This window comes from Nyctereutes procyonoides, unplaced genomic scaffold, assembly GCF_905146905.1.
Source record: "Nyctereutes procyonoides isolate TBG_1078 unplaced genomic scaffold, NYPRO_anot_genome, whole genome shotgun sequence".
Taxonomy (NCBI): domain Eukaryota; kingdom Metazoa; phylum Chordata; class Mammalia; order Carnivora; family Canidae; genus Nyctereutes; species Nyctereutes procyonoides.
In genome coordinates, this window is record NW_026575133.1 from 5,320,600 (window position 1) to 5,338,356 (window position 17,757).

General features: G+C 46.1%; 1 protein-coding gene and 1 pseudogene across 2 annotated transcripts in view; both read right to left on the reverse strand.

Moving 5' to 3' along the window:
- DNMBP (dynamin binding protein) overlaps positions 1-2,927 on the reverse strand; it is a 109,652-nt gene extending 106,725 nt beyond the window's left edge. Inside the window, exon 1 of one of the 2 annotated variants that reach the window (XM_055346222.1) lies at positions 2,422-2,927. The gene's annotated coding sequence lies outside the window, so the exon portion shown is untranslated. Of the gene's footprint in view, positions 1-1,591; positions 1,682-2,421 lie in introns of those variants that run through there. The other variant, XM_055346221.1, reaches the window with a different exon arrangement.
- A 5,926-nt stretch (positions 2,928-8,853) lies between these two features.
- Positions 8,854-17,230, reverse strand: LOC129493557 (tropomyosin alpha-3 chain-like; annotated as a pseudogene).
- Positions 17,231-17,757: the final 527 nt, after the last annotated feature.

The following is a 17,757-nucleotide window of genomic DNA, read 5'->3' on the forward strand; positions in this document are numbered from 1 at the left end:
TGTCTATAAAGATTATTATTATATCTCAGCCGAATATACACACAATATGAGCACTATATAAAAGACATCTTATCACATTTCCTGAGGCAGAATGTTCTCAGCTTATTGCCAAAGTTATCTGTGCACCCCACACAACGCATTCCCAGGTCAGGTTTTAGCTATTCTCACAAAGTGCTCCATGCCAATCTCTGAATTTAAGTGCATTTAACACTGAAGTAATTTGAAAAACTGCTTTTCAAAAAAAGTAAAAAAAAGAAAGAAAGAAAGAAAGAGAAAAGAAACTTGCTTTTCACTTATGTTAGGCCAACGCTGATAATGTGACTCGTTTTATTAAAACTTTTCATTGTCACAGTGAGTGACATGTTTCAAATGAACGTGCAAAATCAGGAGCTTGAAAGGGGGTAGAGATCCTTTAATTCAATAATTTAGAGAAAAATAGGTGCTGAGGGATAAGCTAACTTGTTCATCGCCTGGAATCTATTCCTGTTGTGAGGAAAATAAGTGCGGCACTGAGAAAGCACACCTGGGTGCCGCCAGGTACCCCAGTCGCCACATACAACCAGGGATTAATCAGCCCTACTCTCCCCTCCTGGAACTCAGCTGTGCAAACAATCCGAGCTAAACGATGCTCAAACCCTAAATATTGAGCCTTCCACTGCTCGCCACATATCACAGCATCACTAATTAGGAAAAGAAGGTGTCTCAACACAAGGTGTGCATATTGCTGTAATATAGTTAAGTTACCAATATAGGGAGAGCCCGGCATTATTGCATAAATGAGACAGGCAATACAGGATAATGAGGCCGCATTTAAAGTAGGGTTTTGTTTGTTTTGTTTTGTTTTGCATTTAAACATTACCTCGACACCCCAAGCACTGCCCACAGCGCCTCATCTGCAGAGACCTGACCGCTGTGTATCCCCAAGATTCCTTTATACAACTGACAGCACCGGCACCTCTTTCCAGGTTGAAGTGCTTCGAGAAACCGATGCCTGGTGGACATCAGTCCCCGCGGCCGGAATGAGGTGTCCGTGGGTAACAGCAAAACTCCAGCAAACCCGAACTCGCATCTCTAGCCAAACAGGTCTTAACCCTCGCTTCGGAAGTCCTCCGTCCCTGCGCGCCCTGCCTCCCTGCCTCCCGGCCTCCCTGCCTCCCTGCCTCCCGGCCGCAGAATCACGGGCTCCCAGACCAAGGGGATGGACTCGGGGCAAGCCGCAGGACTTCATCTGTAACAAGGGGCTGGGCTAGTGCTGAATTCTTTGCCAGCTCGCGGATTCCGCCTCTCCGCCCGCGGGGCAGGGCGGCACAGTGGAAAGAGCCCCGGGCTTGACCCCGTTGAAGCCCACGTCCGCATCCCCCGACTCCCGGCCGCCCACCGCCCAGCCTGTGCCGCGCGGGGGCTCCGCGGAGGGCCGGCGCCCCCGGTCCCCCCGGCCCCGGGCTCTCCGCCGGGGAAGCGGCCGCCGCGGGGAAGGGCGGGCGCAGGCCCCGCCGAGCGGCGCGGCCCCCGGGGCGCAGGCCCCTCCGCCCGCCGCCCCGCGTCCGCGCCCCGAGCTCCCCGCCCCGCCCCGCCCCGCGCGGCCCCTGACCTGCCCTCCGCCGCCCCGCGGTCCCTCGGCGCGGCGGGCAGCTGCGGCCGCCCGTCCCGGGCCGCTGTCCCCTCCGCCCCTGGAAGCGGCGGGCGGGCCGACCCGGGGTGACTCAGCGCGGCCGCCCCGCCTCCAGCCGCCCGCCTCCCGCCTCCCGCCCGGGCTTCCGCCTCTCGCGGCCGCGCGGCCCGGGGCCGCCCCGGTCCCCGAGCGCCCACCTCCCGGCGCCCGCCGCGCGCTCGCTCGCGCCCCCTGCCGGCCCCCTGCCCGCGCGCCGGCCCGCCCGCCTGCCCCGCCCGCCCGGCCGGAGGGGGCGGCGCTCCGAGCGCGTCCGCCCGGGAAACTGAGGCAGCGGCGCCCGCCGGGCGCTGGGCCGGGCGCTGGGCCGGCGCTGGGCCGGCGCGGGCCCTGCGCCGGGCCCTGCGCCAGCCCCGCGCCGCCCTCCAGCCTGGAGAGAGGCGACTGTCGTGGGGGAGGAGGCCCGGGCTCGCCGGCCTGCGCCGCGCTCCTCGCGCTGCTGTCGGCCCCGCGCTCTCCCGGGGGACGGCGTCTCCGCAGCGCCCCGAGGCCGTGCCCGCCGGGAGCACAGCAGAGGGCCCGGGCTCGTTCCAGAGCCCCCGCAGGCTGCCCTCGGTGTGTTAAAGGCCCCGGCGGCCCCGTGCGGGCCCGTCGCGGGAACCTGCCGCCTCCAGCCACCTAGGAGACTCCGAAGCCCGTCGGCGAGCCTCTGCCTGTGCACGCCTGAACAGAGAAAGCCGCACGCCAGAATCTCTCACGCGTTCTCCTCTCTCCTTTCCTCGTGAGATATACATGAACTGGGCCACTTTAACCTCTGCCAAGTGCGGATTCCGCGGCGTTAAGAACATTCACACCGCTGCGCAGCGACACTCGCACCCGTCCACTGCTTTGTCATCCTCCGCAACTGCGACGCGACCATAGTCCTCAAACACTAGCTCCTCGTTTCTCCCCACCCAGCCCCTGGCAACCTCCGTCTCCGTGAATTCCACGCTCCGGATACCTCCTCCTAGCGGAATCACACGGTGTTTGTCCTTTGGGCACTAGCGTGTTCACTCGGCGTGTCTTCCAGGCCCCTTGTGCGCGGGTCAGAATAATACTCCCTTGTATGACACAGCCTCTGTTTACCCATTCGTGTGTCGGTGCTCTTGTTCCATCCAACGTTTGCCTCCACTTTTGCCTCTTGTGTGACCCATGCCGCTATGAACATGGATGTACAAGTACCTGTTTGAAGCCTTGACTTCGGTTCTTTTGAGTATATACCCACAGATAGGATTGCTCCACCACGTGGTAATTCTAGGTTTCTTTCTCTTTCTTTCTTTCTTTCTTTCTTTCTTTCTTTCTTTCTTTCTTTCTTTCTTTTCTTTCTTTCTTTCTTTCTCTTTTCTTTCTTTCTTTCTTTCTTTCTTTCTTTTCTTTCTAGGACGGCCATACTATTCTCCTTTGCTTTTTCAAACATTGCATGCAGCAGACTCTCCGGTAAAATATCAATGATCTGGCTTTGACAAAATTGTTAACAAATGCTTCATTCGTCTGTAAAACAGTGACTTTTCTTCCTAAGAATAAGTAACATTGCAAATTTATTGCCCTTATTTTTGAGGATACTGTTACTATTCAGCTAAGCACAATTTTGTGTTTTCCGGACGTACTTTCTAATGTTGCCTGGACAAAGAGTCAACCATATCATATGGAATCAGAGTTAAATAAAACTTGAGTATTTCATTTTAAAGATTTTATGTATGTATGCATGTATGTATGGATGGATGTATTTGAGAGTGAGAGAGAGCCTGCAGGGGGAGAGGCAGCAGGGGAGGGAAGGGGAGAGAAAACCTTGAGCAGACTCCAAGATTTCACCACCACTGAGATTTCATCAGACTTTCTCTTGATTTCACCACCAAGATCATGACCCAAGCAGAATCCAAGAGTTGGTCCCTTAACTGACTAAGCTACCCAGGTGCCTCTCAAGCTTTTCTTTTTCTTTCTTTCTTTCTTTCTTTCTTTTAAGATTTGTTTAATTATTCCAGAGAGAGAGAGAGAGTGCATGGACAGAGGGAAAGGGAGAGAGAGTCTGACATAGACTCCACCTGGAGCCTGAAGCCCACCTGGGGGCTGGATCCCAGGACCCTAGATCACCACCTGAGCAGAAACCAAGAGTCAGAAGCCCAACCAGCTGCACCAAATGCCCAAAGCATTTCATTTTAAAAAGAAGACAATTTTGAATGTCTTAACATATACCTAACCCAACCTGAACTTATTTTTTTAATATTTTATTTTATTTGAGAGATACAGAGATAACAACAGAGACAGAGAGAGAACACGAGCGGGAAGGAGAGGGAGAAGCAGGCTCCCGGTGGAGCAGGAAGCCTGACATGGGGCTCGATCCCAGGACCCTGAGATTACAACACAGAAGCTTAACCAACTGAGCCACCCAGGCGCCCCTGAACTTATTTTTTTTTAATTTTATTTTTTTTAATTTTTATTTATTTATGATAGTCACACACACAGAGAGAGAGAGAGGCGCAGAGACATAGGCAGAGGGAGAAGCAGGCTCCATGCACCGGGAGCCCGACGTGGGATTCGATCCCGGGTCTCCAGGATCGCGCCCTGGGCCAAAGGCAGGCGCCAAATCGCTGCGCCACCCAGGGATCCCAACTTATTTTTTTTTAAAGATTTTATTTATTTGAGAGAGAGAGAGAGAGAACACAAACAGGGAGGGAGGGGCTGGTAGGGAGGGCCAAGGAGATGAGAAGCAGACTTCCTGCTGAGTAGGGAGCCCAAAGGGGCAGGGGGGCAGGGGACGGGGCTGTATCCCAGGACCCTGAAATCATCACCTAAGCCAAAGGCAGACAGTTAACAGAGTGACCCAGGTGCCCTGAACTTTTTTTCTTCTACCTGAAACGTCAATTTCCAAACGATCTGATGACTAAATCTGAATCTTTGGAGGCAGCTTCCTTACTGAGTACACTGAAGTTTAAGAACCACTGCTCCAGGGCATGGCAAAGATTCTAAATCATTAAGGGCAAAATAGTATTTTTTCAGTCATCGACAAAGATTTACTGTTTATTTGTGATGCAACAGACATTGCACTTACTATATGTTTGGGATTCAGCCTGAATAAGACAGACAACAAGCCTCCTGCCCTCATGCAGCTCACCTTCTAGATTGACAATACATAAATAAATGATAAACCAAATAATGACAGGGTGTGGTGAGTGTTGTGAAGGAAATAAACCAGATGATGTGATAGATTAAATCATAGAGAATTAGTCCCTAGTGCCCTAGTGTCACTGAATTGTAATGAATTAACTTCTCTCCTGTGCAACATGGAGTGCTGTAAGTTATATACAGCTTTTGAGAGAATTGGGAAAATAATTTCTGTGTTCTGTGGTTTAGATGAGGATCTGGTCTGATAAGGTCCTAGGTAAGCGGTGGGAAGCTTCTCTGAATATAGTAGTGGTCAGGTCAGTCCCTGGGGATGTAATGTTTGCTTGGGATCTCAGGGATGAGAAAGAATCAGATATTTAAGGGCTGAGGAAGTGACTTTTGGTAGGAGAAACAGAAGGTGCAAAGTCCTTGAAGTAGAAAACAACTTGGTAAGTTTCAGAATCAGAACAGAAGCCAGTGTGAGCCAGAGAGCAAGTATTATGACATGAAACTGGAAAGCAGACAAGGGTGAAGATCATCCTTGTCCTGGTGGGTCTTAGCAAAGAATTTAAATTTCATTTTCAGTCAATATATTGATACGTTATAAAATATCCTAAATTTTAAGAGACTGGAATGAAAAGGATCAATGGAGGCAAATGCGTGTGAAACTTCTTTGTATAGTAAAATGGAAAAGCTTGACTGGGGTGCCTGGGTGGCTCAGTCGGTTACGCATCTGCCTTCAGCTCAGGTTGAGAATCCAGGGTCCTGGGATCAAGGGCCCTCCTCACCCACCCACCGCCTATCCCCCCCTTTCCCCCACCCCCTTTGGCTCCCTGCTGAGTGGGCAGCCTGCTTCTCCCTCTGCCCCTCCCCCTTCTCATGTTCACTGGCTCACTCTCAAATAAATACAATCTTAAAAATAAATAAATAAAAAGAAAAGGCTTGGCTGGCTTTTTTCCTGGATAATCCTCAACAAGTCAAAACAGAATAGCTCAATTGCTGAGCATTTTGGTTAATCTCATTGATCAAAACTGTTTAATTGTGTCGTTTTGTTTTGTTTTGCTTGGGAGGAGGGGCAGTGGGAGAGGGAGAAAGAATCTTAAGCAGGGTCCATGCCCAGCAAGGAGCCAGATACAGGGCTTAGCCTTTACTACCCTGAGATCATGAGCTGAGCCAAATAGAGTCAAACACTTAACTGGCTGAGCCACCCAGGCGCCCCTAGTGTGTTGTTTTTTAATTTCTCATGTCTAAATGTAAACTCAACCTGTCAGGACATACTGCATCTAAAGTGTCTGTCACTTATGATGGGCGACAGACATCACTAACAGTTTGGCGTGGCTTGGCCCCAAATCAAAGCCAACTCCCCCTGGCTTCCCTCTGGAATGTATCATGTCTCAGCCACAAGCTGTTGCTAGTGATGGCAAGCTGATGAGAGTAGTAAACTGCTGAAATGAAACTAAGCTGGCCTCGGTGGTGCGAGTCATCTGTCAGTCTTTGAATAACCAGGGAGCCAGCACTAAAAAAACAAAAGTGCAGATAAAATAATATATTCCTATTTCTATTATTAAAGATGATGTGGTTTTTGAATGTTGATGAGGTCCTGAGCTGATAGCCAAGAAAGAATTCTTGAGAGGTCTTTGGTGCAAAAAGGTGGTTTTATTAAAACACTACAGGATCCCTGGGCCAAAAGCTGCTTGCACTGGGGTCACGAGGAGTGGCCCATTATAAACTTTCAAACTGAGAGGGGGTCAGGGAGAGTGGAAGCCTCCCAGGTATTTTGAAAACAAGGTTTCCAGGATCCTGAGGGGGCTAGCTATTGTTAGGAAAAAGTCATTTATTACTGTTTAGTAAAAACTCAGTCATGACACTCTTGATATCTTTCAGATGAATATAGGTGGGTCATATGATTGCCAATACATATCTTGGGGGGTAAAGATAGAGGACGTTTCCAAAGGAACTTTTGTATGTTAAAGTAGATTTACAGGATGGGGGGGGGGGGCAGGCTAAGATTGCCTTTTGCCCTTAGCAAAGTATTAACATCAAGGTAGTTAAGTCCCTAGACGAATGTCAATCTACCTGTTTCAAGGACTTGTCCATGGGCTGTAGGTAGTAAGGAAATTTAATAACGTCTCCTCTGCCTTTGTTTCCCACATCAAAGATATGTTTTAATGTCTTTCTGATAAAATATATAAGTCACAGATTTGCATTCTAAGATGTCAGAGAAGGAAGAAACATTCACTTGGAAATGTTATTAATCTTTCATCAAAATGGTGCTGGGATACAGTAGGATAGAAAGGAGAGGACTCAGCTTGGATGGAGGAAGGAAGGGCTGGGGAGGTGTGCTCTCTTGGAGGAACAGTTGGGAGGATTCTGGAGAGAGGGCGTGTGTCTAGTGCTAGGGCAAGGCCAGTTCCTATAAGAAGACATCAGAGGCCATTTGGTTCCGTTGAAGCCTAGATCCCAGTGGACAAGAATAAAGCCAATCCCCGGGTTGTTTTTCCCAGAAGAGAAAGAACTTGTAAGGAAACTTCAGAGTTCTAAGAAAAGACCCATCATGTTTATCTTCGGGGCTCTTCTTATATATTAAAACTGTGTTCCCTACAGGCTTTTTCTCTCTTCCTATCTATTTGCAGATGCTTGAAACTGGCTTAATGAGGAATAAGGAATTCTTTATAATTTTTTTTCTCAGAGGGACTGGTTCTTTATTTCAAAAAGACCCCTGTCAATTTTCAGTATCAAAACAGTTTGCACTATTGGTTTCTTTCTCTCAATCGGCCCCCAAAGAGAGGCCACCAAAGGAAGAGTGCATTTTAAGCCAATAAGCTGCAGGATGCACACCTAACAGACCTCATGGAAACCTCACCTAAAAGGGGAGTTGGGGAGGGAAAGAAACTTTTAAAAGATCAACACACTGTCAGCCCACAGACTGTAGAGAGTTCTCAGCCAGATGGGGTGGTCAATGTGCCCCAACCCTAAAGAAGCAAAGTTTCAAAATAATATAAAATTTAAAAACAGTTTTGTACATAAGCTATTCAAGATTTCTCCAGCACTAACTGATACAAAGCACAATGAGATGGCACATTTAGAGGCAGCAGCTTTGGACCCAGAAAAGGGTGATGAGATGAGTTTGTTTCATGTGGCTGAATCAGTGGCAAACATAATTTTCGTTTTTCTTTCAAAGAGGCAGGAGAGCAAATAAGTGGTCACCCCGACATAAGGGGAACATGATCCATTCTTAAGCAGTTAGGGCAAAGACAGGACAAGGATTTGGTCTCAGATCGAGGTGACCATCTTAATTTTTGTTTGGTCACATCTGATGGAAAAAAAAAATTATGTTGCTCAAAGATACCTTAAAGCTGAAACCCTGAGCCACACTTTTTTGGCCAACTTCTGGAATCACCTTTCTAATTTGGCTGGTATTTTGGAAAGAGCAACGAGGCTCCCAGAGTGGGTCTCTTTCTGGGCCCTGGCTCACTCCCTCCTCTGGGGAGAGGGCAGTATTCATTAGTCTGAAAAGTTAATTCCAAATGGGAGGAAGGGGTTAGACTGCTGCTTCAGAACTGTGGAATTATTTGGAATGTTTTACAAATGTCGCTACATAACTACAACAAAAAAGGTAATTACAAAATGTGTATATCACGGGACGCCTGAGCGACTCAGTGGTTGAGCGCCTGCCTTTGGCTCAGGGCGCGATCCTGGAGACCTGGGATCGAGTCCCACGTCGGGCTCCCTGCATGGAGCCTGCTTCTCCCTCTGCCTCTGTCTCTGCCTCTCTCTGTGTGTCTCTCATGAATAAATAAATAAAATCTTTAAAAAAATGTGTACATCACAACATGCTTTTAAAGACACTTTGCATTGTGCTCACATTCCCTTAAACATTGTTCCCAAAGGTGCTCAGCCTCAAGCCCACCTGGGATCTCTAGGGAGAGGCAGGGACAGTTTGGTGAAAAAGACACAGGGGTAGGGGTGGGAGAGGCAGCAAAAGGAGAAGGCAGCCTTCCAGTTAAAGATCAGCCCTCAGTTTCAAGGCCAGCTTCAGGCAGGCTGGCCTCAGGAGAGTCAGGGTCCGAGGGGGGAGCGGCGGCAGGTGGGACTGGGGTGCTCTACATCTCATTCAGGTCAAGGAGAGTCTGGTCCAGCATCCTCTGTGTACACAGGTGCTCCTCTTTGGTGCCTTTCAGCTTGTCTTCCAAATCCTCAATTGTCTTCTCCAGCTTGGCTACCGATCTCTCAGATCTCTCAGCAAACTCAGCGCGGGGCTCTGCCTCCTTGAGTTTATTATCCCTGAGAATCTCTGTCTCTTCCTCATATTCGTCTTCCTTTTGAGAGTACTTCTCCGCAGCAGCACTCAGACACTTCAGGTTCTGGTCCATCAGCCTGATCGGCTCATCCGTCTCCCGGCAACGGGACAGCTCGCTCCTCTGCGCGGTCCGAGTCCCCCTCAGTGATCAACTTCCGAGCCACCTCTTCATACTTCCCGCTGCCTCTTCTGCAAGGTGCTTGGCCTCTTTGAGTCGGATTTCCTGGAGTTCCGTCTTTTCTTCAGCTTTCAAGGCTCGGTTCTCAATAACCTTCACACCGCTCTCACTCTCATCAGCTGCTTTCTCCGCTTCCTCCGGCTTTTGCAGGGCAGGGGCCAGGCGCTCCTGGGCGCGGTCCAGCTCCTCTTCAACCAGCTGGATCCTAGGGCTCAAGGAGGTCGCCTCAGCCTCAGCCTGCTCCCGGCCGGGCCGCCCGCCCCCCTCTCCCGCTCCACTCCCCGCTGCGGGCGCTCGGGCCTCTGCGTCCTCCGCTCGCTGCTGGGAACCTGATCTGGCGCTTCACCGCCCGGACGGTGGTGATCCCGGCCGGGGCCCGCCAGGCCCGCCCCGCGCGCCGCTTCTCGCCTCCTCCGCTCGCTCGGCGCTGCAGCCGCCTCTCCGAATTCTTTATAAATTAAAGGAGAAATCAAATAGGTAAACATATCTACCTTAAAATGCAAGTGCCTGGCGGGATGAGCACTGGGTGTTATGCTATAGGTTGGCAAATTGAACTCCAACTAAAAAGAAAAAAAAAAAAAAGAAAGAATTTTGAATTTTCAAAAATAAAATAAAAAAAATAAAATGCAAGTGCCTAGTTGAGGTAATGCTTTGGGGAAAACTCATTCTTTTGTGAATCCATCAAGATATATCTAAGTGACATTATTCTATCTTTTACCATTTTCATGAGGAGACAAGAGAGATCTCTGGGGATCTGGAAGGAGATAATGGAAAAGGAAAAGGGAAGCTGAAGATAATTTTATTATTTTTTAAAGATTTATTTATTGGAGACGGAGAGTGCAGGGTGGGGGGAGGGGCACAGGGAGAGGGCAAGAGATTATCTTGAGCAGCCTACCCACTGAGAAAGGAACCTGACAGGGCACCTTCTCAAGACCCTGAGATCATGACCTGTGTGGCATCAAGAGTCGGACACTTGGGGCACCTGGGTGGCTCAGGTTGTGCTCCCGGGGTCCTGGGATGGAGTCCCACATCACCCTCCCCATGGGGAGCCTGCTTCTCCCTCTGCCTATGTCTCTGCCTCTTCCTGTCTCTCATGAACAAATAAAATCTTAAAAAAAAAAAAAAAAAAAGTCGGATACTTAACTGATTAAACCACCCAGGGGCCCCAAGAAGATAATTTTATAGTAAATGTTTATGGAGACCTGGCCTTCAGTTAAGAGCCTACCATATATTATCTTTTTTTTCTTCTATTGGTCAGAAAAATATTACCCTAAGAAATAAATTCTCCATTTGAATAGAATCAATAATTTTTACAAGATATTTTATAAATTTATAAATCACCTTTATAAGTCATCTTTCTTTTCTTTTCCTAGTTGTCTACTTTCATTTACGTAGACATAACAAGATAACCAAAGCTGTCTTTTCCTTTTCCAAATAATATCGGTTGTGTTTTCCTAGGATGTATCATGACAACAATCCAGCCAGGTCATTATTGTAATCCTTAGGTTGTAAATGAGGCACTGAGGCTCTGTGGGGTTGAGTAGCTTGCTTGCCTAGTGCTTCCCACACCTCCCCACTTTAATCATTTTTGCTGTGATCTGGTACTCTCAAAAAAAATCATAATTCTTGACTAAATGGCATACCACCTTGCTATTTCTTTTTTATTATTTTTATTTAAATTACTCACTTTGTTTTTAAGGGAAACTGTGCCACTCCCACAAGTGCAAAGCCAGTATAGACTGTAATTCATAGAAGGTAATCTTTAAAATAAATACAGTGGAAATAAAACTGCTAGTAAATTCTAATTCTGAGCTTGAGGTCTGCTCTGTGTTTGTTAAAAAATGAAACTAGCCAGTGTTAAAAAGTTAGAACCAAACAGAAACTTTCTGCTTGACATATTCTGGATTTTTCAGTGAAGGATCTAAAGAAATTGATAGGAGAACAACGTTTTCACTAAGTGATTTTTCATTAAGTGATAATTTGATCAGAGCATAACTCAAAATTGGCTTCTGCACTATCTGAATTATCCTGAAGAATATCTTGAGTACTACCCATGATTCTTTACACATACCTTGGGAAATATCTGATTTGCCCAAGAAAACAGAGCTTGTAAAGGACAAAGCTAGGATCCAAACCACCATCTGCCAGCATCAAAGTCTTTCCATTGTGCAATGTGGGGTTCCCATTTAACTGATTTCAAAACTTCGCTCTGAATTGGTCATGTTTGTCTTCCCTTGGCAATATTGTATCCTGGTGCTTCCATGAGGCTTAGTGATGTCATGACCTTTAATGTCTTTCCCGGAAATGTGCCAGCAACTGTACACCACACTCCAGAGGAAGCCTGACCCCTGTGGGGCCTGTGGGACTGAATTCTTCTGATGTAATGCAGTGCTTTTCCTAGCACAGTCTGGGAATGCATTGCCTGTTTTAAGCAGCTGCGCCACGTTGCTGTTTCTTGTTGTTCTGTGGTCAAGTTCACATTCCCCCACACTCCCACCTCCTATATGATAATTATCTGTTTGAATTAGTGGACATTGTCTCATAGGAAAGAGTCATCTGACTTCATACTGTACTAAGTCAGGTCTACATTAGCCAAACAAAGTAGGGGGCTAAATGACAATGTGGATTATGATTCTTTGGCCTTTGATAAGACTGACCTCAATTGCTTCACATACTATTGTAAAATGTGTCAACCTCACTCTCCTCACAGATGATGAGTTGATTGAAGGCAGGGACTGTGAATTGATCTTTGTATCCTTATTGCCTATCAAAGTGCCTCACACAGAGATGTATTTAATAACCGTTTGTGGAATGATTGAATTCACTTGAGTTAAGAGTTTTAGTAAACTGGGACAGCTGGGTGGCTCAGCGGTTGAGCATCTGCCTTTGGCTCATGGCATGATCCTGGAGTCCCAGCATCAAGTCTCACATTGAGCTCCCTGCTTGGAGCCTGCTTCTCCCTCTGCCTCTGTCTCTGCCTCTCTGTCTCTCATGAATAAATAAATAAAAATCTTTTTTTAAAAAGTATTATAGTAAAATTAAAAAGGTGCTTGAATTTAATAAAATTGCAATGCTCTTTTGTTTTGTCTATAATCATTGATTCTTCTTTATCTGAAACAGTTCAATTTTTTTTTTAAATAGGAACCAACTCTCCTATAGAGTTGACATATTAACAACATACATTTGAACTGCATGGGTCCACTTACATGCAGATCGTTTTCTATAAATCCAGTATAGTACTGTAAATGTACTTTCTCTTCCTTATGATTTTTCTTAATAATATTTTCCCCCTCTGGCTTATTTTATTGTGAAAATACAGTATATAATATGTAAAATATATGAAATACGTGTTAATTCATGACTATTATATCATAATACAACTATTGCATTGGTAAAGCATTCGGTCAACAGTAGGTTATTAGTAGTGAAGCTTTTGGGAAGTCAAAAGTTATACACGATTTTCAACTGCACAGGGCCAGCGGGGGTTGGCACCCCAAGCCCCCATGTTGTTCAGGGTCAAATATATTATAAGCCACCCTTAGCCCACTTCTGCCATCCAGGAGTTGGGCATATGACCCCAGAATGGCCAGAGTCACTATGATAGTTTTAGAGACAGGCAGACGACCCAGTTTGCTATTTAGAGTCAGGTCCAAGAATCAACAGTTTGTTGCTAGGCTGGTAAAATACAAGCTTGAAGCTGCTGATGGACGTATGGTCCCCTCATGGGGAGAGTGCATGTGAGAATGAAGTCTCCATTGAAGATAATGAAATCAAGAAATGGAGAAAGAGTCCAGACGACATAATTGGGGCACCCGGATCCAGACATGCCTGAAAACTCCTCTTATAAATTTTTAGCTTTATGAGCCAAGGTCCCATCTTTAAACTACTGTTTCACAAATGCCAACCCAAGATAAAACATTTACTGTTTCCTAACAAAGTGAGAAAAACAATATGATTTATAAGACTCTTTATCCTGACATTTTATCATTCTTAATTTTTGGCATTAAAACATTTATGAATTGATGGCAATAATAAATAGCAATTGTATTTTTCTACTTGTCCTTAATAGAAAATGAGAAAGTTAGTGGGCTATCTATCCTTTGTCTTAGTCTGCTCCAGCTGCTATAACAAATTATCATAGGCTTAAACAACAAATGCTTATTTCTCCCAGTTCTAGAGGTTGGGAAGTCTGCCGTCAGCATGTCAGCATGGCCGATTCCAGAGAGAACCTCATTCCTGGCTTGTAAATGGCCTTCTTATTTTAGGCTACATGGTAGAGAGAGAGAAAAGGTAGCTCTCTTCCTCTTCTTATAAGGACATGAATCCCACGGTGGAGGCTCTACCTTCACGTCCTAATTCCCTCCCAAAGGCTCCACCTCAAAATGCCATCATATTAGGGCTTCAAATTAAAAATCTGAATTGTGGGGAGGATACAGGCATCCAGCCCATAGCACCCTCCACTGCAAAATGTTTTCTATCAGCCTGTGAAATAAAAGTCCACTATAAACTACAGTGTATAAAATACAGTATTTATATATATGTTAAAAATTATGGTCCTTTTCTTTATTTATACTTCATCTGATTCCAGAAAGCATTAAGGAAACAAACTCAACTCCTTTGATCTAATGCCCAGGAAGGACTCTTCATTCCAAAGGCCTCACATGGGGCTCTCTAAAAGCAAGTCAGAGGTCTTTCGTCCCTCCAGGGGTAGACATGGATCCAAGTGATGATTTTATTTGCCTCTTCCCAGGGACTGCAATGGGAAGCAGCGAGTCACAGTAGAAAAAAGCAGCACCCCGAGGGCTTCCCTTGGCTGCTTGTCACCTGTTCTGTAAAGGCTTCAGGAGCCCCTCTTCTGAGTGATACTACATCCCTTGTGTACCAAGGCCTTGATGGGATGAGGGTGAAGGAGTTCAGGGCCTGGTAGGAAGTGAATAGAATGGAGGTAGCAGAAGGAGTGATCCATGAGAGAGAGCAGGGCAACACATTCACTGAAGGGAGGAATAGGAAAAAGTGAGAGGAAAAAAAAAAGCCTTTATAAATAGTGGAATTTAACTTTTGGGAGGAGAGAGAGAATTGATGTTTTCTTAGGCATTTGCCCAGGGGAATGTTTACTCATGGTTTCATAGCCAGAATAAGCTTAGTGTTAAAGTAGAAATGAAGTAATATTTCAGGCAGACATGGACATGATGAAGTATCGTGTAGCATGTATACTTGGAACGTGTGTCTTAGACAAATCATAATGCCACATATATGAAGATGATGCTCTGGACTTTGATGTCTGACGGCAGATTTGTCCCAAGCCGTGCTGCCCTACTTTCTTGATCCTTGTTTTTGAGATGGTTGGTCGGGTTGGGGTGTTTCCTGCAACCACGGAAAAAGTGAATCTTATTGGTTCACTTATGACTAGACTCAGTGTGGTTTGAATGCTATGCTGTGTCTTAAACCTATGCTGGGTTAGGCTTCTAGCATGTTAGATCCTAGACTGGGAAGCTAAACACACACACACACACACACACACACACACACACACATCCTTAGAAAGAAATGCAACTAGGACCAGCCAGGCTCTTTCCTGCCACAAAGTCCTTGGGCTTACTCTTCCTTCCGCCTGAAACCTTTATTCCTATTCTCTGTAAGCCTTCCCTTTTCTTATCCTTTACACATCCCTTCTTCAGAGAAATTGTCCGTTACCATCCTATCTCAAATAGACCCCACTGGCATTTCCTCTCTTAGCATCTTCTCAGATACTAATTCTTTTAATGTGCTGATTAATTTGTTTTGTTTTCTCTTCCTCTACATCCCTCTAACTCCAAAAAGGTAGGAACTGCATCTCTTTGGTTTACCCACTGTTTCCTATACTCTTATCACAGGGTCTGATTCATAAATGGGACTTAACTTTTGTCAGAGGAGCAAATCAATAAATTAACTGCTATGAATTCATATCCTGGATTTTAACAGGTAAAAACATGGCACTACTGGGGAGCCTGGGTGGCTCAGTCAGTTAAGGGTCTGTCTTTGGCTCAGGTCATGAACTCAGGACCCTGGGATCAAGCCCTGGCCTCAGGCTCCTTGTTCAGGGAGGAGCCTGTTTCTCCCTCTCTCACTCTCCCTGCTGTGCTTGCTCTGTGTCAAATAAAATCTTTTTTAAAAATCCATTTTCCACCTTAAGAAAAACAAAAAAAAAAACCTTGACACTACTGTATTCGGATCTTACCTTTTTAGAATAAGATTTCAAAGTGTTTGGCTATTTAGGAGGGCTCCTGCTCTTGATTTTCCTTCAAAGTGTCCTGAAGGTGGATGGAAGAGCTTGTGATGTTGCACATTGTTTATGGATTTTTGGTCCTTTGGAAAAGGGAGGAGACCCTTTATTTGGAGAACAATTCTGTCTATAAAGTCTCTGGAGACCCTTTACATTTTCTTTTGTTTTACTTTTTATGCCAATGGTGCATGTTCACAGTCTGGTGACAAGCAATTTGGTACAAATAATGGGAAATATTTGAGGCAAGACACTACAGTTACCCAAGGGCTAAAGTCCCTGCTGTCAGAGACATGTCCCTTTAGAGAGAGAAAATGTCACAGTCACCTCCTGGGTAAAGGTGACTACATCAGCCCTCTCATTTAAAAAGAGTTATCTTTTTGTTTTTTCCTGTGCTTCATTTTACATACGTTCACTTGAGGTGTGAGCATGTCAGCTCTACTTCTCAGTATGATGATTACAACTAGTTGTGTTTTACCTATTTATATCCAACCCAATTTTCAGAAAAAAAATGAAATAGTTTATGTATTCTTTTTCTATTACTGCATAACAAATCTATTACTGCATAACAAACTAGAGACTTAAAACAGCACAAACGTATTATGTCGCAGTTTCTATGGCCAGGAGTCTGGGCATGGATTGGCTGGGTCCTCTGTCCCAGTCTCACAAGACTGCACTTAGGTGTTGGCCCAAGCTCATTCAGATTATTGGCATAATTCATTTCCTTGTGATGTATGACTATGGTCCCCATTTTCTTGCTCTCTGTTGGCTGGGAACATTCTCAATTTCTAGGGGATGCTCCTCCCCATAGGTAGTTCATAAGCTACCTGTCTGGTTTCTTCCTCTGCAGGCAGTCAGAGAAACTGTTTTTTTGTTTGTTTGTTTGTTTGTTTTTTAGATTTTTTTTAAAAGATTTATTTATTAGAGTCACAGAGAGAGAGAGAGAGAGAGAGAGAGGCAGAGACACAGGTAGAGGGAGAAACACGCTCCATGCAGGGAGCCTGACGTGGGAGTCGATCCTGGGTCTCCAGGATCAAGCCCTGGGCCGAAGGCGGCTCTAAACCACCAAGCCACGGGGGCTGCCCAAAGATTTTTTTAAAAAATTTATTCAGAGAGAGAGAGAGAGAAGCAGATACACAGGTAGAGGGAGAAGCAGACTCCACACAGGGAGTCCAACGCGGGACTCGATCCCAGGTCTCCAGGATCACACCCCCGGCTGCAGGCGGCGCTAAACCGCTGCGCCACTGGGGCTGCCCTTTTTTTTCATTTTTTAAAAAAGATTTTATTTACTCATTCATGAGACACACACACAGAGAGAGGCAGAGTCACAGGCAGAGGGAGAAGCAGGATCCATGCAAGAAGCCCCACACGGGACCGATCGCGGGACTCCAGGACCATGCCCCGGACCGAAGGCAGGCGCTAAACCGCTGAGCCACGCAGGGATCCCGAGAAACTATTTTTAAAGGGTTCATCTGATTAGGTCAGACCCACCCTGGATAATCTTCCTTTTGATTAACCTAAAATGACTGATTTGTTTCCCTATCATGTTGCCCTGCCCAGGTTCAGACTGCTTTCTCAGCTGGCTTTTAACAGGTTACTCACTGACTCAGTCTTGCTCTGGCTACAGCCAACTGCTCTTATGGCTACAGCCAGGGTAATCATTCTAAATCTGATCCCTGCCACTCCTTGAGTGGAATCCTTCAATGGCTCCTTGTCCTTCCCAGGATAAAGTCCAAACCCCATGATATGGTTCAAAGGTCCTTCATGATCTGTTCCTCCCCACCCCATTGGCTTCAGCTTTCGGCCCCTTGCTCAGTCCCCCACCCTGCCACCTCACTTGCTCCCCATCTCCTTCCTCTTGGTCTATGCCTCTTTATCTGACCTTATTACATCTCACCTTAGACTTCACTAGCTGTGGGATGCCTTTCCTGCCTGATCCTCCCAAGACCATAGTAGGGACCTTCCCACAGGCTCCCTACTTCCCTACCTCAGCGTTTACTGAATCAGAGCAATCATCACAATGCAGTGTAATGACCTATTATCTTCCCAATTAGATTGTAGCTGCCCAAGATCACGAGCTGTATTTTTTTTTCTACATTGAGCAAGGACTCATAAATTTCACCTGAATGAATGGATGGGCGATAAATGTATGAAAGTATGTGGCTGTGTCGGGGAAAACACCGTGACTATATTTTGCAAACATCAGCTTTGCTAAGTAACTATGTATGTACCAGGGAACCTGAAAACAAAGCAAGTGATATTCAGACAGT